This window comes from Pleurodeles waltl, chromosome 1_1 (genome assembly GCF_031143425.1).
Source record: "Pleurodeles waltl isolate 20211129_DDA chromosome 1_1, aPleWal1.hap1.20221129, whole genome shotgun sequence".
Lineage (NCBI taxonomy): Eukaryota > Metazoa > Chordata > Amphibia > Caudata > Salamandridae > Pleurodeles > Pleurodeles waltl.
Window position 1 is genome coordinate 223,619,093 of NC_090436.1, and position 23,198 is coordinate 223,642,290.

A 23,198-nucleotide genomic window follows, 5' to 3' on the forward strand; every position below is an offset into this window, starting at 1 on the left:
TGGGTTCTGGGCTGGTGCAATGCTGATGTTGATTTTTTTCTATCAGATATATACATTTTTTTTTTAGAATAAATAAGACCCATATTTTCTAAAAAATGATTATTTAGGTTCTGTGTACCCTTCTGAGGGGAGCGGGGTACATGCCTTGGCTGTCCATACCTAATACCTTCTAACAGCGCTTCCGCGCGTCCTCTCAGGTCCTGCACTTACCATAAACTAGTCGATGTATATATATCTATCCGAGAATCCCCAACTCAGGAAATTGTGAATTGGACTAGCAAGGAATGGCCAGATGCAAGTTAACGCACCTGGTCCGCCTCTTCTCTAGCCGGGAAGAAAGACACATTCCTTGTGACAGCTTTGCTGCCTCTCCTATCACCTCAGCAAGTATTCTTGTCTAGACGTACTCGATGTAGTAACTCAACCAGTGGAACATTTCCAACTCAAGTAACTGCGACTCTGAGCTAACGGTGGGTGCGACTGTGTCTTTGGAGATGGTGCAGTGTAACAGATCCCTTTGAACTGCCTCCGCTCTGTAATGGTAACCAGGCTGGGGAGTTTTTGCAATATATAATTGTATCCAGTCTTCTACGTTACTGCTGTTTCATTTTGGAGAACCATGTCCCCTAGCCGAGGAGGCACGCTAGTATGTCGAAAGTGGGCAGCTGCTGAACATTTTTTGGGTAATTATTAATGTCGGACGGTAGCCATGGCGCCATAGCTAGCGGGTTAAGGGCCACACCTGCAAATGTGTGTACATAGCCTGGAAGCCATAGATGCCAACTCAGGCTCACACCCTTCGATTGGTAACAAAACGAGCACAGTTTCAATGATCATAGCGCTTACTAATTAAACACGAACAGACAATGTGGCTTTCGGTGAGTACTACATACAGGAATGATATCTCTTTATCTCACCATTGAAGGTTGTTTTTATCTGATTTTTCCATATGTTAGTTTTCCTATCTTCCTAGTCCCCTTCTTTCTTCCGTTTCTGCCGTGCCCTCTCTTGCTCTGTTCCAAAGTCTGGTGATGAAAAATAAAATTCCGTCCCCAAATATGAGCACAAGTCTCTGCCACCTACAACCATCTTGACAAATTAAGCCCTACTTAATCCCATTTTATCAGCGGTATTGGACTTAACTCAGGGGATCATTCATGGCCATATTACAAGATATCCACATACTTTGGTGCAGTTTGTACCTTATGATTAAAAGGGTCACAGGGGCCCTTCTGTAACACAAAATAAGCAGTTGCTATTACAGTGCCCAGCAGTTTAAAGGGGACATCCCATATTTGCTGAGATGAATGCTGTATGTAAATATGGGGACCCCCCTGTGTCCAAGCACTGACCCCATTGGGAAAGCATGTATAAAGGCAAAGAGGCCTCGAAGAAAGGTTTGGGATTGTCTGCTACAGGGCTGGGAAGGATGACGAAAACCCACCACGGTCGGGCTCTTTCTAAATAAAAACTAGCTGGCCGGCTTTAGGGCGTGCGAGCGGTGCGGCCGCACCCGGTGCTGAACTGCATTGGGTGGCGCTGACCTCGGGAGGAGGTGGGGCGGGGAGGGGGCGCTGTGTTTAGAATGACTTTCCAAACTTGCCATTTAAAAGCACCTGCTGAAAAGTTCCTTGTAACAGCCTTCAGGAAACAATTCAAATGTCAAGATACCTCTAGTGATTAATGTCCCTGGTAGGGAGAGAGAGGAGTTTTGTCTGGCAGCAGCTTTGACTCCCCATGCAGTAGTGCAGAGGGTTAATGTGCCTGCTGCAAAGAAAATAACTATATTTTACGTGGACAGCTGAGTGGATTAGTAAAGCTAGCCTTTAAAAGTGTTTTAAAACAAATGAATGTATGTGAAAGGGGGCTACGGAGAGATGAGGGGCACATTTGCGGGGTGGTAGTGAGTGAATCCAAAGAGGTGGTCATGGGGTGCCAAAAAAACTGTAGCACAGGGAACCACCAGCGCTAAAGCCGGCCCAGCTGGCAGGTAAACTGGTTTAGTTTCTGAGCCCAAGTTGCATAAACAAAGTTTTCACATATACAACCCACACCCATTAAATGAAGATGGCCAGCAGGGTACCCTTAGGGGGAGGAAGATACCCTTGCTGAAACCCTGCTGTGCTTTACAGGCACACACAGATGTTGTACGCACAAGGGAGGCAGACTATATCTGTTTTTACGTCTGGCTTAATAATGTTGCTTTTTTTTAACAATCCTTTCAAAATGCAAGTGGTGGGGTTGGGCTCTACTCTAAGACGTATTACACTCTTGCCTCATTCGGTTTTGTAGTTGGTGTATCATTTTGCCTCCTATGGAGAGCTTGCATAGCAGCCATGAGGGACTATCACACATTCAACCGTTTTTCCCATGCATGCATTTTAGGCATAAAGCAGTTCTTTTTCACTGCAGCATGTTTTTTATTTTGTTTCATGCAGGATTTGGGTGCATGTTGTTCTCCTTTTCTTACCCACTGTTCTTTTTCTTTCAACTTGGAGTCTTTCCTTATGACTTTGCATGTGACTTTATTTCCTGTTTTTCCTGCACGAATTCTGCCCCTCTTTCTTCTATGTTTCTCTTATTTATTCTTCTTCCTCGTCATTGGTTTAATGTAAATAAAACTGATTTGCCAAAGTCTATAGGTCTGGCTTTAAAGAGCTCACACAAGCACATACAGGCTTGCACACATTCTGTTTCCTTGAGCTAACATATAAAATCTATACCTGTTCCAGTGCTTGTTAGGTCAAGCATAGCAGAGCGCAAGCACTGCTTTTCTGACGTGTTGGTATGTATCTGGGCCTTTAACCACGCCCACTGCACACCCATCACTATCATTCGTTCGTAGGCTTGCCCTTCAAAAATCCATTATTTTCTTTGGTAAGTGCTTTACGTTTGTCTCTCCTTGGGGCGGTTTAGTTACCGCCTTGGACATTGCCCCTGTTACACGGCTAATTGCACTTTTGCCGATACGTTTGACTGCGAGCGAACTTCTTTTTCCTTTTGTGTGCTCCTTCACACTGATGCCGTGGTGCTTTGAATTTGCTTGCTTATGTGAAATTGTATTACTTTTTATTTTCAATTTATGTGTCAAGAAAAGTCTGGTTAGGAGTTTACAACGCTTATAGCTCTAACTCGAGAAAACGTGAAACCCATTACGTTGCAAATGCTTGTTTTTTATATGATGCCAGTTTGCACGCAGAGCTTCCTCGTTCACACACTGAGTTCTTTGCTGGATGGCCTTTAGAAAACAACCAGATCTTTGTTTCCTTCTCTATGCAAACGTAGGAAAGAATAATGGTTTGAGGGACTCTTTATCACTCAAATGAATTCAGAAATTGTTGTAATTTTTTGACTGCCACAAATTTGAGAAAGATATATTCACTGCAAGGGGTCCCGAAGCAAATAAGGGGCATCCTCTTCAGTTATCTGGGGACATTGGAGGATGGGTAAATGGAGTATGGGGGTACACCTCAGTAATGATACGCTGTATGACTGGGCAGTGAGGAACTTCATCTGCACAGCCTGAAGAAGGCAATTCTTTCCTCCTCGTGGTTTGAGATGTCCATCTTACGTAAGATGCCCTTGCCTTTTGAAGGAGTATAGGAAAGAGATGATATATGTCTCTAAGATCATATGGGGCTTCTGATTTAGCATGAAGTAGTTTAAATCCCGCCTGGATAAAGTGTTAGATTCAACTTAGTTAAAAATGTGTTTTCTTGGAGGTTAGAGATGTACTTTGAGTGTTCTGAGATACGGTGTCCCAGGTCCTGAAGAGTGGGATGCTCGCTAGAGGACCGGTGGATGAGAGAGCAGCACTGGTACAGCTACCTGACTGGCTTTCATGAGGACATTTAGACAACAAGTGAGAAAGGCTTGGTGGGTCAATGGGCACCACTGTTATAACGTACATTTATGTTTGCAGGTTTATCTACATGTCCAGATGAGGAAAGGTCTTACAGACCAGTAGAGTGCCATAGGATGTATTCAGGCACTGGAGGTCCAGGAGGAAATCACTGCTAAGTAGAGAGTACTGGTCCAGTGTGGTTAGACTTAGAAGAGGTTGAAGGGAGGAAAACAGTGATAGGTTAGTAGAAGGTTAAGTAGTCAGTAGACCTGGAAGGGCCATGGAAGGCCCAGAGAAGGATGATGTTCAGACAGGAGAGTGAGCACTGGAGTTAAGTGGGGGAGGGTTTGATACATTCAGATGTTTTGAGACTTACAGTGGTGTGTAAAGCGATGGAGTGGAGGGTGTGATTTAGGCCCCCTCAACAATAATGAGACCATTTATCTTAAGTATAGTATGCTCCTTCACTGTGTCCTCCAATATATGTAATGTAATGGATATTTATGGAGTGCTTCTATTGCTCAAAAACTTCTAGGGGCTAGGACCCTCCTGAAAGAAGGAAGCAAGAAATACCTAAAATACCGCAGGGGTAACTAATAGATTGAAGAGGGATAGCCAAGTAACACCACTAGACTTGCTTAGAAAGCCAAGTTTTAAGGTCATTCAAAAACCGGGTGCAATCCTATGTCGCCTAATGTTAGAGAGGCATTTTTTTCCATAGAATGGCACCTAGAACTGCGGCTGAATTCCCTCTCATCTTTTACTTAAGAGATTTAGGAGGGAAGATGGAAAAGGACTTGGTTGGCTTCAGATATCTTGGAAGTACATAAAGCTTGAACAGGTTCGGAGGCTGGAAGCCCAGGTATAGAGTATTGGAATAATCCAGCCTGGAAATAATTAAGGCATGTGTCACAGCTTTTTTGACTGAAATGGTCAAGAAAGTGAACATTTTAAAGCATTTTCAGAAGGCCAAAACAAGTTTATATGACTACATAAATCTGATTTTGAAGGAAAGTTTAGAATCAAACTTTACACCCAAATTTCTGACCACTTTCACTGGTGGAGGTAAAGAGCCACGTGTTCATGTGGCCACCATGGGGCGGTCCATGCCAAGTGATTGTTACCTATGATTAAGACCTCAATCGTATCAGAGTTTAATTTTAGATTATTTTTATTCATCCAGGTTGCAACAGAGACTAAACATTATTTGTACCTTTTTTGATTATAGAGATCCTCCTCTTAGAGACACAATCAATTGTGAGTCATCTACATGCAATAATGCCAAGATTGCAAACCAGCTCTGCCAAGGAGCACACTAAATATTAAAGAGCATGAAGCTGAGGGCTGACCACTGAGGAGCCCCACCAGCTAGAGACTTAATAGAAGAAAAAAAGAGGAGTGTGACAACTTGATGTATATCTGCTAGAAAGTTAGTAATCCAGGCATGTACAGGACCTTCAACACCAGTATCAGCTAAACGATTGATAAGAATAGTATTGAATTCGGTTCACAGACACTGCCAAATCCCTAGCCCATATAGCCTCCCTATAGAAGAAAGCTGCAGTGATTACATATTGATTACATATGGTTTTGCCCGCCTCAACATGAAACTAAAAAGTCCATCCACTGCTCCAATACTTAAAGTCATTAAGGACACCCTTATTCCCTTCATTATGGGCATTTGGCCTTTCCTGGTGCCTGCTCATCTACCCTGGAGCACCACGGTCCTCATGCCATAAAAGAATATTTCACCTACCCAGGTACCTGCGTAGATCCCTAATTTGTCTAGCATTCAGCCTGACTCATCAAGAGCTAATCTGTGAATCTGACTTTTTGAAACACTGTCTCCGGGTACTGAAGGTGCCCAGGAATTCACTAAAGCACTGGTTCTCAACCTGTGGTCCGCAGACCCCCAGGGGTCCGTGACACATTCCCAGGGGGTCTGCAGGCCTGGGCTGGGAGGAAGGCACTTCTCCAGCTGGGGCCTCTGGCAAAAGGTGCTTGTGTGTTTTCATATTTATTACTTCCTTTGTTGAGCAGTTTTAAATGCACTGCAAAGCTCTTTGTACTGCAAAAATAAAACCGTCAAGCTAACTCAAGTGATAAATGTATCTGCTGGAGAGAGATGGGAGTTTTGTGCAGTGGCAGTTTTGACTCCAAAGTAGCGCAGATGGTTAATATGCCTGCTGCAAAGAATGTGTATTATGTGCATGGCACAGTGGGTTACTCCTTTTGTCACAGAGATTCTTTTGTTACTATGCAGTTCATAATCGTAATCTAGCACAGGGAGCTGTGAACTGCCATTAAAAAGAGCTGCATGCAAACCGCATGGCACAAATTAGAAAGTTGTTTTTTTCCTAGTCTTTCATTTTCCTTATGCTGCTAAAAAGGTTTGCTTGTGTAGAAATACATTCTTATTGCTAACTCAGTGCTTAATTTGTGCTTGTTGTTTCCGGTGCTGAGCACCGGCACTTATTTTTGAGGGCCGGGGCTTATTCTTCTGCCTCAAGCATTTGCTGTGAGCAAAAGACACATATGGGAAAGACGGAGGGAGGGAAAAATGAAAAAGCTTCACAAAGGGAGAAAGTAGAAAGCTGCTAGAGTGAGCTGAAGTGGCAGGGAGTGACTTTATATGGATTGAAGAGGCCCGAGAGTGTTTAGGATTATGCTGCATCAGTATTCCGTGTACCCACATTTAATTGCAGCAGCCACGTGTTTAAGAGGAGGGCTTTGGGCATTGGCACGTTTTTATTTACAAATTAAGCGCTGTGCTTACGTCATCGCTAATCACTGTGCTGTGTTCTGAATCCTAAGTTTGTGCTTCTCCGGACCAAGCACTCTTAGAAAATGCCTACCAGTGTGGATGACATGTGAATCCTGCATCTTGTAGTCCCCTGTAAAGTGCCCTGACACCCTACAGTGGTATGAGAGGTGCTATAAAACAAATTAAGTACATGTGACAGAGAAGCTAGGGAGAGATGAGAGGCCCTTTTGGTTTACTTCCTTTCCCCTTCACTTATTTATGTGAAAAAGCTTTCTCAGATCTTTCACACCTAAAAAATAAAAACAGAAATCACTCCAGAAATGTAGAATCTGACCTGAGGATTCACCTTTCCTAAATAAAACCAACATTGAAAAGGTAGTTGCCGAGATGCAGCGTCAACCTTCCCAATAAAATGTTTCAATTTTTGCATATTTTTTCAATATAAAAGAATTTTATCTTTAGTAATTTAAGTATTTGTTTGGTGTGTATTTGTTATATTTTTTGTGAGTTACTGTTTTAATGTTTGAAAATTAAATCATACAAATTGCTGGGGGTCCCCGGCTTCCAGTAATGATTCATTGGGGGTCCTCAGGAGTCAAAAGGTTGGGAACCACTGCACTAAAGGCTTGCCTGTAGGGAACCTTTGAAAGCCCTGGGAACCCATGGTCTGAGCAACTCCAGAAGGCCCTGGCAACTTTTTGAATCGACGACTCAGAGTTTGCTTTGAACTGGATCCCTTTTTTGACCTGGAAAAAGTTCATCAACAGGCAGTTGCGTCTAATTTCCTATCAGCAAGACATTGCTTTTCTAAATACCTCAGACATCTTGCTCCCTCCGAACACTTCATATTTGGAAGAGAGACCTCAACCCTACCTTGCTGATCCAATTAACAACCAGTGTCCAGTGACATCCTGCGCATGAGAATGCTTGGGCTACCTATGAAAGACTTCAACCCAGCTTGGGCCAGCTCAGGCCACGTGGGGGCTTGCAGACTGTGCAACTTCAAACATGAATCAAGGCTGCACCTTCTGTAGTGCTGCCTCTCTCTCTAGATGCCACAAGGAGGACCCTACTGAAACCCATTTTCCTGGCAAAGGGGGCTCGTACTTGCCAGGTGGCTTCCTTGCTCTGCTTCTCCCAAATTGACACAACATTGCTGGCAAGATGCGCCAAATATGTTACTGACCTCAGAGCTCTCCTGCGACCCCACACAAAAAACTCAAACTCTTATCAATTACAGCCAAAGACTCATAACAGACTACATTTCCAAGAACCAACCAACCCCAAAAACCAACCAATCCATTTGATACAAGGGTGGACCTCTGCATGTAGCACTTTAGACAATGGTTAAGTCCATGCCAGTGTTGTAACCCTTTTAGCTATCGTAAACTATATGGCACTTGGGTGACCCCCAGCACGCAGCACCTAAGAGACTGGTTACCCTTATGTAGCGGCGGTATATTCAGGGGCGGCTCCTCCACCATGGAGGAGGAGCGTCACCCCCCTGGCCAAGAGCCAGGAGATAAAAAATAACACAATAGTTAAACTATTGTTTTATTTTTCATCTGCTGGCTCAGCCAGCAGTACAGGGAGGGGCGGGCTGGGCCGTGGGAGGAGGAGGGAGTGCACTAAGTGCACATGTGTGTTTGACTGGCCGTCTTAGGCTGGCCAAACACACATGCGCACTTAGGTTTCTCCAGCCCAACTGTGTTTAACAGCAGGGCTGGAGAAACTGCACAGACCCCCAGGGCTGAATCTGAGCGGCAGTCACTGCTGCTCAGAATAATCCTGATCCTGCTTTCATGCTACCTTTTCCATGAAAGCAGTGCCAGGATTGCTGGAGAGCCTGTGCTGGTATCCATTGATTGCTGAGAGACAAGAAGAAGAGCGAGCAGGCAGGAATGGCGAAAAAGGTACTTTTTATTTTTGTATTTTTTTTTCCCACGTCCTCATCGTCACCCCCTGCCACACCTCCCCTTGACATTTGCAGCAGCCGCTGCTGGTTATATCCAAATTTTAATTCAACTAGTTTCAAACTTGATCAGTATTTTAGTCTTTTATTTTTTCATACTTGTCTACAGCAAAGTAACTTATTTTTCAATGTTCCATTTATAATAAACCGTACCTATCGTTTGTTATGGTCTTTATTAACTAAACAATAGAGTTGACATTGACATGAATAGTTTGCGATATTGTGGGCGAGGTCACCATTTGGGTAAGATAAACGAGGAGACATCTTTCCTGGAATTACTCTACCACACATTGGTAGCTGTATACCTAGTTGCCAAGTTTCCCATGTCCATGCGTGATGTTCTGCCCCGTCCAGGTTTTTTTTTCAAATTCTGGGATTTATAGTCCCATTTTATAATGGATGAAACAAGTCTACAAGTCCCAGAACTCAAAGAAAAACAGAGGGACTGAGGCAGCACATCAAGCATGGACCTGGGAAACTTGGCAGGGCTGCGTATATCTTAGAAAAATAAATATGTACTTGAGGGGAGTCGGGGCAGTCTAGGAACGATTCAAGGAAGGCGGCCCTGCTCCTGTTGTCTGTAGGTTGGTCTAGCAGGAGCTCCGAGTTCTAATCCTGGCTGCCCCACTGCGTGGCATGTGTGATTCTGTTTCTTTGTGACGAGGAACGCAGAGCCCCCTGGCGTGTGACCTGCTATTGCTCCCACTCAGGCGCGCACATACCCCAGACTGAGAGGGCAGGGTCTCCTGTGGGGTGGATATGATTTACACCCCACTAATTACTCTCCGAGTGAGGCACTCTGTGGGAGAGGCGCTTTGTGTTGGGACCCCATTGATCCATAATTACTGCATTTCAGGGAGAGTCTAGCCACGGCCTCGAGTTACAGTCCCGGTGGCTGCCACGCTACCTGCAGACAATTGTTGATATGTCTCATTGAGGAGCGTTTTCTGCACTGGAGAAGGGGGCAAAGCTGTTTACACAAGGGACTGCTCCACGCACTGGGAAGGACTCATCGTCAGACATCCCCCGGAAAGCAGCAGTGCCGTGTACATCCTCCAACGTGTTTATACAGCACAGCTCGCTTTATTCAGTCATGCATTCCACAGCAGCGGAATTCAGGCCCTGCGGGTATGCTAATACACCAATGTGTGTATGTGCAACCGGTTTTGGACATGCACCTATATACTTAGGGGCATATTTACCAGCCCTGAGCGCGTGGACACCAATTCACTAAAAAGCCATGGGTAGCAGAAGTGACATCACACCCCCTTTGACCTGAACTTCCACTCACAGACACACACTTACACATGCAAACAAATTCACACCTACGCTCTCTCTCACATAAATACATTCTCAGCCTCAAGCACGCACACAACATTCATTTAAAAGCATTTTACTTACCTCAGCTGCCATAGAAGGGCATTTTTAAGCTAACCGCACCCCATTTTTATTACACTGATAGTGAATAATATGTTTTAATTCACTATTAGCGTTATAAAGATTGACAGAAAACAATGTGAGCTCAGTCCCAACTGACGTCCATAAGGAGGAGCTGCCACTATGTTCCTGACACTGAATTTGCCAACTCGGAGCCCAGAGGTCGCAAAGACAGTGCCAGGGATCGCGAAGGGCAAGCCAGGGGTCGCAGCTGCAACCTCTGGCGATCCCTAATTGACGTCAATGCTGATGCGCTACTTTTTTTCACACTTCAGCGGCGCAGAGTGCAGACCCATATCTATGAGGCGACACACCATCACTTTGATCTGCAGCACACTCAGAAAGAGGAAAACACCTCCATGGATTGCTTTTGTGCAAAAAGCAAATCCTGCATGCAACGCCGGCACCCCTTGCACCATGGTGCACGGGGTGCCTGCGTTAGCACTAGTCAGACAAAAGGGCGCCAGCGCAGGGGAAAGGATAGATGTGCACTGTATTTCGTAAATACATTGCATTTCTGTTCTTTCTCTATGGCACAGGGCAGCGCAGGAGGTTACTTACTACAATGCCCAGCGCCACTACTCGTGTATATAAGCCCCTTAGTGCTATTTAAGACAAGTATTTTATTGCATTGACCTAAAACACGCATGCTAGAGCAGAGCGGCAGAAAGCGCTGTGGTGATGCCTCAGTCTGAAATCCAAGCGCTATATAAACATCTCATGCTAATACATTTAGACATGTCCTACCTGTTCTAAGTTCAAGTTTGCCGGTTACACATGTTTCTGCACGATCTAGCTATGGAATTCAGGATTTATGACATAGAACTTTTAAGCGTTCAGGAATAATACACAGACCTTGCCTCCTGCCTTAAAAACTAAGGAACTGATATCAACATTAAGGCTCCAATTTCTCCCTTGTTACTGATTTTTACAACACAGAAGGCCATCTACTTCTCTGCCTGTATTTATATTAAGATAAGGACAAACAAGAAAAAACTATTTTTAATGATTCTCAGTGTTGTAAACCAATCAGTAACTGTGCAGACTGACTGGGAGGGGAATAAAAAGGAGAAAGTGTTCTAAATAAACCTAGCTGCAGAACCGAATGCATGCCAGCTACAAAGCTCATGTTGTCATATGAGCACTGATGCTTCGAATAAGTGCAGGAGCCTATCAGGCGTTCAAATATGAATGCACATGCATGGATTAAATAGGTATGTAGAAATATACCACTTGCAGCTTCATTTGTTTCACTAAAGCCTACATGAAAACGGATAACTTCAGGTAAAATAAGCACAAAAACAATATGGATATATACAAATAGAAATGCCACAAAAATAAATACAATAAACTGGAGAACTGTAATTATTATCCTAGATCAAGCGGTTTTGAATATAGATCTGGAATCACATTTACAGACACATTCTGCTCCGAGGTAGTATAATATCATACTAAATGACAGTCTGCACACCACCGATCCCTTCTGCCCACATTGAGAGATGCAGCCCCAGCAGGGGTGTAGCTTCGGGGGGTGGGGGTGTTTGGGGGTGTTACACCCCATAAGAAATGTCCTCTGTAGTAAGTAGTTGGGCAAAAGAGCTTTCAGTGGGGTAAGAGGAAGGGTCTGTAGGATTTCACCAGGGAATTTTACATGCGGACATTGACAAAAACACACACTCTCTCTCATCTTTCTTTTAAAGGCCTTCATAAATGTGGATTATTTATAAATATGTGGTGTTTTAAGTGTCCCTACCAATCTGCCCTCCTCTATCTTTCCACTGCCCCATAAGCCCCCTCATGTCCTGCTTCTCATATAAGTGTTTTAACAAGATATCCCAGCCTGACTGTTGGGAAATCTGAAGTTTACACACCCCAATGTTATTGGCCAAGCTACGCCCCTAACCCAGGGGCGTGGGTTTAAGGTCGGGTTTTCAGCAAAACTTCCTTCCAGACGCCCGACCTCACTGATGTCTATGACTAGACGCCACAGGCTTCACTCAAAAAGGATTTATATGTAAGTTGAATTTACATGCGCAAATAGCCTTTTTTGTAACCAGTGTTTCACAAAACATCGTTTTGCACTCGTAAAGAGATGTAATCAGTCACTCTTTTTGTGTAGGTTTTCTCCAGGAGCAGTAGTGAGGGGGCGTGGGTGGGAGTGGGAATGCCAGGGAACTTTTGGAAACAAACATCAATGCCCTTTTTTCTAAATATTCAAAAACTTTTCCACCCAGAAACCGGCTGGAAGTTCAAGTCTGCCAATTGCAAAAGTAAATTTCATCCAGGGTTGGAATAGCAAAAGAAGATTCCTAATAATGATAAGGATGTTGTGAGAGGGTTTTTCAAGTTTAGAACATTCTTTCAAAACGTTTCTAGGTGCCACTGCACTCAAGCGAGACAGTTACCTATGTGAAAAGATGTACACTCTATTCTGTCGAGTTATGCATGCAGAAATGTGTCTGCAATATCCCAAGTGGGATTCTAAAATATTCGCCAGAGTAAGCTAGGGAATCTGTGACTGTTAAAGATACCCAAGCAAATTATTGGAAAGCTTTGTGAGCTTTAAAAAATCTGAAATGTACTCTGAAAGTAGAGAAGTAAATGTCTAACTAATTTTGTGACTCAGTCCCAGAGAGCATGGAAACGTCCCCCGGCCTGGACACGTGAGCAGGTGTCCCCGTGATGCTGTACCTTAGTGTTACAGCAGAAAAGAAGCTGGACCAGTGGTCTGTGCCTGGGAACGTTTCATTTCTGCCCAGTGCTGCCTAAAATGTCTCAACAACTTCGGGAACGCCCCCTGGCTTTCAAAGTTTTTGTATCCTGAGTGAGGGTGCCATGATAGTTGATGAGGTACTTTCTATGCGGCGCTTAGAGGTGTGGACTTGCCAGCGTTTAGGCACTTAATTTAGTGTTAGGCTTGGTCCACACTAGTAGCCACAGTGCTAAACAGAAAAATCTGAAAACTAATAAATGTTGGTGACCAAAGCTTATTATTTATCATCAGACTTTGACCTAGGGCAAGAGAAAGAAGGAAAGAAAGAAAGAAAGAAAGAAAGAAAGAAAGAAAGAAAGAAAGAAAGAAAGAAAGAAAGAAAGGATGAATGGATGGATGTAGAAAGCGGTGATACATATTTTGGTGGCTCTTATATTTCATTACCCTTTTCTTGTTAACTTTTGTGCCTCGAAGCCGATCAATACAAAGTTATGTTTTAAACTTTAACAGGGTCACCCAAAACAGCTGAAATATGTCTCGCCTTGGACCCCTATAATCCCTAAAGTGACAGCGGGTAGAGACAACGTCCGGGGTGGAGCTAGACAAAGAGTTATAGGGGTTTAGATAGAGAATAGAATATCCAGATAATAAAGCAGAGAGAAAGTTCACTTTCCCAGGGGGATCCTGGGAAAGTGGGGTCCTGGTCACTTGCTAACTTTGTCCACGCCTTAAAACGTCTCTGGAGTGGTGGATGGAAGAAGTCAGCCTTGGTACTCAGCAGCCCCTGTATTCGGCTCTGGAAGTGGGCCCCTAAGAAGATCTTTAGACACGATTATTATTATTATGTGTTATTTTTTAGAACAAATTAGTTACTGCTCTGGGCCTAGAGCCATTGCACCTGTTTCTCTAATGAGAGGAACTGGTGTAGGGCACTTTTAATCAGTCCACACTATTTTCTGCCACACATCCTAAGGGCTCAGAAAACATGATGGGGCTCGCAGTTCTGATATCCGTGCCCATGAAAGTGTTTCAGAATAATCCTATAACACGGCCTACAGGACCCTCCAAAAGGTGCCATTGTGGGCGGACCGGTCATTTGGATAAACCGATGCTTTTCACGCGGAGTCTCCTCCTAATGCAGACATACTCTTTTCATGTCAGCAAACAGGATTATTGGGGGGTGCCCGTGTGATCCTGGGACATTTTAAACTCCAGTGAAGGTGATTTTAAAGTTCCCGGGCAGTTCCAGGGCCCTCTCTTCTTTGCGAGGTGGATCCTAGATTTAAGGGCCTTCCTTGCCTCAGGTCGCTCTAGAAACGCTGCGCAACTACTAAAGTAGAACTAGCTAGAGGGGGCGGCATAAGTCACAGGCCTTAGAGGTAACACAGTGGGCTCGCTCTGATATCAATGCAGCAGGTCAGAGCCAGCAGGGCTGTTTCCACATTTCATCCAGGGGAGGTCGCCTAGGTGCCTAGAGATTGTTGAGATTGCAGAGCGTCCCTTTTGAGCGGGCATTATTTGATTGATGGTGATGCTGTCAGCACTAACAGTAATTACGATAATAACAGCGGTAAAGATAATGCTATTGCCTTCAGTAGCCCGTGTGATGGGGTAGAGTGATCATTTGCGCACTTGTCTAATGCTCGCCAGTTTCCTCAGCCAGACAGAAAGAGCAGAGCTCGGTGTATCTGACTCAGATGTGCTCTGTCCGTGCGATCCCGGGTGAGGCCTCCCTCTGCTGACAGTGTGGGGAGGAGAGGGGGCGGTGAGGCGCTCACTGATGGAAAATAAACTTCCCGCGCTTTGAGTGAACGTGCAGATACTGTTTGTGTAGCAACGGAAGCTGCTTTAATGCCATCAGTGCATACACGCAAAGGAGGTGTATATGCACAGCGACTGGGACTCTTCAGCAATCTGAACACCACACGGCTCTCACTATGGGGTGTTGCTAACGTTGATTTACATTCTCCCGGTTTACGTTTGGGAAGTGTGCATGTGTAAAACGAGTACGGTCCTCGCGGGAACTGGGTTAATTCGAAATACTGTAAGTGCAGTTGTCCCATTTAATACCAGGGGGTTGAGTAACAACACCTTTTGCAAAATAGTGTGTTGATAAAGAGCGTGCACGTCACAGCGCTGTATTCAGTAATCGCGGGCACAGTCCACTGTTCGGCAGGACGTTGTACAACCTCCACGCACTAGTTCAAAACGCTGTTATGTCGAGTGTACACTTTTACTCGCTACTGCTTTGTGTACGATCTTATTCAACGCGCTACTTTGTTTTCTCTTTCCAGGGGTGTAACAAAGGCCAGTGTAGCCCCCGCGGTGCGACCTTCGCTGCCCCCCTCAGCACAGTACTCTGGCCTGAGAGCAACTGAGTGCGTCCGGAAGTGGGGATGGGGTCCCTCCGTGTAGTTTGCAGGGGGTGCCCCCTCATGTTTCGCTATGCCACAGTCTCTTTGTGTACCTGTTTGTAGTGCGTACACAATTGTTGACGCAACGCAGGGGCGCTACGCAAAACAATGCCTCCACCCTCCGGTAGAACGTGGCGAGGGCCCCTGCGTTTCTCACTGGTGTCTTGACGCTTGCCGATGAAGTCAAGACAAATATTAGTTGGCTGCGGGCTAAATGCTGCCCCGATCCTCCACCTGCACTGCAGTGGCCTGCTAGACCTTTAACTGTGCACCTCGAAGTGCTTCCGTTGGCAACAGAATGTGCACTTTGGGCAGATAAAGGGATTAGCAGGAACCAAACATGTAATTAGCCTACTTTCACTTGTCAAATTCGGGATCTGTTTTGAGTGAGGGTGACGCGAAGGCAGCAATAAAACATCGAGCGCTCCCTGGGAGAGCCAGCCCGTCCAGAAGGCCGCAGTGACGTGTTCTCTCCGCCAGAGGGCAGTGGTACTCAGCCGCTTGAACGCGCCCCCTGCACTCTAGCAGGGCTGCAAAGACAATGGACAGTAGCGTATAGTACACAAGGCGAGGGCCATCGCTCGTACCTTTAAATGGGACATTTTGGCTTGCAGAATTCAAAATCGGTACCTGATTTGTAAACAACACCGAAGCAATATAGCTGGCTGAAAATTCCATATGCTTAGTTCCAAATGGTCCTACAATAAGCTATGGATGGTAAGAGAGACTGTGCGCATCTGCCGAAGAGGTAAGAGAAAATCCCACGTGAGTCCGTTGTTTCCACGAACCGGATGTTGCTATCAAAGGCTAGTTGGCTTCAATTGGTATTTTTAGTTAACCACGTGTATCGCCCAATGCCCAGAACCCCGTATGCACAGCCATATTCCATACAAACCATTTGTTACTGGTTAACTGGAATCTTCAGCTGGGTGTATACGTATAACAATATCACGGGACGTGATCTACCCACGTGCAGCCTTTTCTGACAGCCGAAACCTGCCGTGGGTTTGGAAAGCAAGAGCCTCGCCTCCTCGCGCCTGGGAGCTCTGCTTTAAATGAGCGGCGGGAGCTCCACGGGGCCTGTGTGGTACACAGAGCTCCTCGCCAGTCCTACCCCCAGTGCCGGCGCACTGTGGAGGCGGCGGTGCTCTGCGGGCACTTGCACCCACACGCCCCTACCCACGCTTCCCCCGTGGACACCGGCGGGCCTCGCTAGACTGCAATGGACGCGGGCTCCTGACAGATGACAGGAATGACTAGGCCGCTGGTAGCAACTCCTTTTCCTTTCTCTCGGGATACCGAGACACGAGGAGGAAGAACAAGTCCTCTGCTGCGAGGTCCGACTCAAGGCCCTCACGAGGAGGAAGTCGCCGCTCTTCAGGCCCGCAGGACAGCCAGCCGTCTGCACAGGGGCTCCGAGGACATGTCAGAATGGAGTAATGCGGAGTTTCAGATACCAGCAGAACGGATGTCCCCACCCTGGCCCTTCCCTTCCACTCCTGTCCAGTCCACAGTGTGAACAGTGCGCTGTGCCATTGTGTCTCCGCAGACACCCCAACGGTTGTCCGGGCTCTTGTATATGTTTGTTTATGGCTTAAACAAAACACGTAAACATAGATGAGCATCCTGTTTTGAAACCAAGACTTAAAAATGCGCCTGTTTTGTCTGCCAATATTCATTTCAAATTTTCAAAATTTGTTTTAGCTCTTTTAGGAATTAACCCATAAATTCAACCTAATTGTTATTAAGCAATTGCTCCTAGATGAGCCTGGTATTCTTATATCCCCACCAATAGTGATTCTGTTTTTGGGGGTTGCGGCCTTATATTCCAGGGCGGAAGGTGGTATAAAAAGACTGCATTCTCCCTCCATTGCCTTGAAGTCGTCAGACTTTCAGGGCCACGAAATAAAAAAAGTTGGGCATTCAAGGTTCACTCTCTCTATGGTACAGGGCCACATGCCTTACATTACACAACTAAGAGGAATCAAATATACCAATATACATAAACAAATACTGCTAGTGTTATTGAGCCAGTTTATTCAAGGCACAACTGATACCAGCATATCACACACGCCTGCCTAATCATACAGCAATGCGTTTCCGTCTCCACAATATGCTACCAAAATATCGCCTGACAGAAATAGTATGCCCTAAATGTTTACAAAAATATCTGCTAATAATATAGAATCTACGTTGACAGTGATTTTGCAAACGATATTTCGGATGCAATATTATTGTTAGGCTATATTTATGCTAACGATGTGCATACAGCTCTGCATACACACACACACACACACACACACACACAAACAGCGCAATAGATTGCATAAGGACAAACGCAGGTCTCAGAATGAACTAACATCCTAATGACTTGCACTTAAAGAGACACTCATCGCTGACAGAGAGACATTCCCTGGGAGAGTAATCTAATTTGAGCTGAACATCACCACAGACCTATCAGTGACATGCTTCTATAACTTGAAAAAAGCACATGGGCGTATTTCAGCCTCAGCGAAACACGTGCCATCTGAGTTCGTAAACATAACACACTACGAGTTCGTAATTAACTTAGGAATCCAACAAAACTGTTACCTACACATTAAAATTTTAGGCCGTGGATCCTGTAAGTGGATTTTTGGAACTGCTGCTGTGCGTAACACTGTGGATGCACACACTTACCATGGGTGGTAAGTTCTATTCTTAGAGCTTTCTGTCTGAATATATTTATTATTTTTTCAAATTAGCAAATTCCACTTACAATGCAGTAGATGTTTATCTGACAAGACGAACTTTATGTGTAAATCCTTAGAACTTTCAATGCTTTCTTTTTAGTATACTTGTGCACTAAAGTGGGGAAAGCGCATGCTTGCAAACCAGGCGCTTAACCATTGAGCAACCCTACCATTGTGAGTGGTTTAAAATACTAGCTTACAACACCTTTCAATTTTATATTTTTGTACAGCAACTTCATGTATGTATCCAAAATTTAACACAACATAAGACAAACATTCCGTTTGAGTGTTGCGACATGGCTATGTGCGCATTTTAGGACAGTCAGTTTTTAGTGTGTCTAGGAACCCAAAGTGTAAATATTTCACCATCAGTGAAATGGCCCAGCCTGGAAGGCACATAAAAATCAACAGAAAGTGCTGTCCCTTGTAATGATCGTTCCACCCACCCAACAACAATGACATTACTGTATCTGAAGCCAATGACCTCATTTCTTAAATGTCCTTGAGGGTCATGAGCATTTAGCTGTCTTTTGGCCATTTAGGTTTGCGCTATAGAAATACCATATACATACATACATACACGGGCACCTGAACAGGCCATGAAGGCCAATTAAATAGTTGATTTTGAGTTCTGTGGAAGTGAATCGTGTTGCTCTTGGAGGTAAAATCAGTAATTCTGTATCTGAACAACTGACAAGATCCTGAAGATTATGGGACGATATCAAAAACAAGAATCAATATGGTCGTCTTAAAAAAAAAATACAAACTCAGGGTATGCATCAGTTGCAGTAACTGATGACTTCATTTTCCCAATGCATGCAAACCACAGAGACTCATTCATGAATCTCCCATTGTGAAACATTACACGTCAGAACACTGCACAGGCTGTAGGACACAAACCCACTGCAACACAGTGTAGTGCAGCTCGTGTTGGCATTTTAACGCTACAATTGATAACAATCTTTAGTTTACATCAGAGAAAACCCCTTTTTACTACAGTTCAACAAGAAAAGAGAATGGCCTATACTGTTTTTCAACTGTGCCATCCATAAAGGCTATGCACCGGAGTCCAAAGTGTGCATGAAGAAGTGCTGCTGGCGTACACTTTACGTACTCATAAATGCTTTTCTGAATCTGCCCCGAAATGTACAACTCCCTATTAGTTAAAATGCAATGAGGTCACAGTCCTTTCTATTTGTACTAATTGCACATGAATATTCCCATTTTAGAAGTTTTGAGGGCAATTCGCAAAAGCGTTTGAGACTGAATTGCGCCATACTGAAGGAGTATTTACATGTTTTTGAATGCCTTTGTGACCCCGCTCCTCTAGCCCTTAGAAATTGGTGAGAATTCCCAGAATATTGGTGCATTTATCATATAAAGGTTAAGGACGAGGATGTGATATAGACCTCAAGTCTGGGCACTATCTGTGCACTATTAGAATGAGCACATTGCGCAAAGCCAACGCCACTGCAGCTTTAGCCCTAGCCAACGTGAATTTATGGGGACTCTTAATATACTATAGGAGTGGCGTTATTTGGTTTTTTTTTTTTTTTTAAAGAACTTTGGCACCCTTTGGGCAATCTGCACAAAATCTCATGAAACTTCATAAGCAATGTGGCACAGCATTCATTGACACTACAAACTAAATATACATAAGGAATAATATATCACTACCTCAGGCCAACCACACAAACCGCGAGAATAAATACAGTACATGTAAAGATGGCTGTGTAAGAAAGTGTTTCAGTACTGTTACCCCCGCCTTTCTTCACTCTTTGGATCAACCTGCCAGAAAGCCTGCATGCAGCACTAGACAGTGCAACACCACAGAGCAGCACTCACACACTGTGGCATGCACCACGTGCACACCTGCGGGCCCGTCACAGAGCAGCACTCACACACTGTGGCAGGCACCACTTGCGGGCTGTGGCACAGCAGGCCCCTGTCACAGGGCAGCACTCACACACTCTGGCAGGCCCCTGTCACAGAACAGCACTCACACACTCTGGCATACACCACATGCGGGCAGTGGCACAGCGGGCCCCTGTCACAGAGCAGCACTCACACACTGTGGTAGGCACCACATGCGGGCTATGGCACAGCAGGCCCCTGTCACAGAACAGCACACACACACTGTGGCATACACCACATGTGGGCAGTGGCACAGCGGCCCATAACACAGAGCAGCAATCACACACTGTGGTATACACCTCATGTGCCCATGCGGGCTGTGGCACAGCGGGCCCCTGTCACAGAGCAGCACTTACACACTGTGGCATACACCACCACATGCAGGCTGTGGCACAGCGGCCCATATCACAGAGCAGCACTCACACACTGTGGCATACACCACCACATGCGGGCTGTGGCACAGCGGCCCATATCACAGAGCAGCAATCACACACTGTGGCATACACCACATGTGCCCATGCGGGCTGTGGCACAGCGGGCCCCTGTCACAGAGCAGCACTTACACACTGTGGCATACACCACCACATGCAGGCTGTGGCACAGCGGCCCATATCACAGAGCAGCACTCACACACTGTGGCATACACCACCACATGCGGGCTGTGGCACAGCGGCCCATATCACAGAGCAGCAATCACACACTGTGGCATACACCACCACATGCGGGCTGTGGCACAGCGGCTCATATCACAGAGCAGCACTCACACACTGTGGCATACACCACATGCGCCCATGCGGGCTGTGGCACAACGGCCCATCCTCACAGAGGGCCGAGAGCAGCGCTGCATGGACTGCTTCGAGGTGCCGCTTTTCGTGAGCCGTGAGAAGAGCGAGCTAAGACACTGCGTTCTGGTGCGTTTGCCACCCCCCTGCCCCCCACCCTCCCAACAGGAAGGGCCGCAGAGCATCGGGTAAACACACGGAAACATTTTGCATGCGGTGCTGATTTTGCATCGGGCGCTCCCGGACACTTTGCCTAGGAGCAGACTTGCCTTTTAATTCGTGCAGCAATCCTGCCGTCTTTCGTGTGCTCTAGGAATGCTCATGCCGTTGACGTGTCATACACTCCCCCTTCCCTTCAAACCCTTGCAACCTCTCTGTATTTCTTTTGAAACACTCTTGATACGACGCCCCAGCGCACCATCCACACTCCCTTCTTTCATGGGGCCCTAGCTCACCTTTTACTCGCCTCTTCAGACCCCAGACGGACATGAACTCCCAGGACCGAATCCGCCAGTCCTGAAATACATGGGTCGCCTCTTCTCACGCAGCGGCTGTAAAAAGTTCAGCGCATCCCCTCCTCGGTGCAGGCAGTGCAACAACGCAGGAGAGGAGAGGGCTGTGCCTTGGAGCCAGTCCGGGCAGCCCCAGGGGGAGCAGCCCTGCCTCTAGGGAGGGGGAGGGGACGGGGTGTCCCTCCCTGATGCCGGCAGGGGGTGCTCCAAGACCTACAGGGGCCTGAGAGTTCCTCTCTCTGCTTCCCTCCTCTTCCCCAGGCCCGCAGAAAGATCTGATCGCCTCTCTCTTCTCAAGAAAGCGCTACCATCTCTCTGGTGCTCCTAGGCGCGACCTCCTCGGATTCCTGTAGGAATATTGTGCGCTTTCCCGTTTCCTGCAGGAAGATGCGATTCCCTTTGTGGTTTCTGCAGGAAGGATAAGCTTCTTCTTTGGTTCCTGCAGGAGATGTGATGGTCTCTTCTGCGGTCCGCAGAAAGGTGTGAGCTCCTTTGGTTCCTACAACAGGTGCGATATTTGACTCTGTTTTTTTTGCAGGTATATGTTATATTCTCATCTCTGGTTCCGCTGTTCTTCACTGCAGAAAGATGTACTGCCCTAAAAAGCGGCTTTCTGCAGGAGGAACGCCTCCTGATTAATGACCCCTCAAAAAGACGTGTCGATGTTAGTAAGAAGATGTCCCTGCCAGAACCCCGCGGGAAGATGTCCTTGCCACTCTCCCTGTAGTGATGCTGATCGATGCCCTTCCTGCAGGAAAATGCGTTGATACCCGCAGGGAGAGGTCCCATCCACTATATCTTCAGGAATATGTGTTGGTGTCCACAGGAAGGTGTTCTTCTTGCCCTTTCCAAAGGGAGGTGTCCCATCCACTCTGCCTGCAGGAAGATATCCCTTCCGCTCTCCCTGCAGGATGGTGTCCTTGCAACCTTCTCTTCTGAAAGGTGTCTTGTCTGCCCTTTCTGTCGAAATAAGTGTTGATGGTCGCAGGAAGAGATTATTCTGCCTCTCCACAGGAAGTTTCCTGTCCTTGCAGAATTCAACTATTGCTATAAGCGGGAAGATGTCCTGCGCGCCCTCCTTGAGTACGCGCAAGAAAATGCACCGCTTCTCTGCAGAAAGATGGAGTGTCCTTGCTCTGGAAGGAGTCCCGGGTGCCACTCTGTCCTCGGAGCCGCCCCACTCAGTAGCAGCCAGGCAGCAGGAACCTCGGAAGGATGCTCACAACCTGCCTGGAAACCCGAGAAAGACGCACGGTCAACAAGTGCGGGGGGTCAGATGAAGACATGGGGGCTCCTGTGACGGCAGCTGGCCCAGGCAGCGGCGACAGCTGAGTGGTAGAAGCTCCAACGCTAAGACCTTCAGGAAACCCCACCCGGCAGGACGAGATCCAAGAGGAATGTGTGCAGCCAGACGGGTCACCTCTGCCATCCAAACTTCGCCAACACAGGGGCCTCTGTGCCGGGCCGTGCGCGGTGGCCTCTGCGCCTCTAGACCGAAGGTGGCTGGGTCTCGAGTCCCTGAGCCCACCCTATCCTGGGACCAGCACGTTGAGCCCCAGGCTCTAGTCCGGAGGTGGCTGGCGCTGCGCGTCCAAGGCAGATGTGTGGCCGTCCATGTGCGAAGCGCTCTGATTGCCAGGGGTAGCCGCTCCGGGGGTACATTTATAGCCTCCCTCCCGTGACGTCCTGCTTGCACACACCCCTGATTCGCGCGCGAGCACACACACTCTCTCCCAGTGACAGGACCCATCAGACTACTACGGATCTGAGAGTTAGCACATGTCTCTTTGGGGAAGTCAGAGCTTAATATCAAGCGTAGCAGGCAGCCGGAGAAGGGCTCTGGTGCTGGCTGCCTCTCCTCGTTTTAATTGCTGAGGAAATAGACTACAGGCAGCCGTCTTTGATGTGGGGAATGCAGGCTGGCACCCACGCCAACACACCGAGCAGCGGTGCCGCCCTGGAGGGCACATGAAGGTGCACAAGCGGTGTCCCGCAGACCGTTGTGGGTCCCACCGGGGCGCACCGGCTGCTCTCTCACACAGACCTTCCCATGACGCCTCGTTTACACTATTCAAATCCGAGACGTCTCCCCCCTTGTTTAGAAAAACAGTCAC

The 23,198-nt window shown here is 46.6% G+C and overlaps 1 protein-coding gene across 1 annotated transcript in view; it reads right to left on the minus strand.

Moving 5' to 3' along the window:
• The window catches only part of GDNF (glial cell derived neurotrophic factor), a 48,393-nt gene extending 25,672 nt beyond the window's left edge, over window positions 1-22,721 (minus strand). The window contains exon 1 of the mRNA XM_069221259.1: window positions 21,028-22,721. The gene's annotated coding sequence lies outside the window, so the exon portion shown is untranslated. The remainder of the gene's footprint in view (window positions 1-21,027) is intronic.
• Window positions 22,722-23,198: the final 477 nt, after the last annotated feature.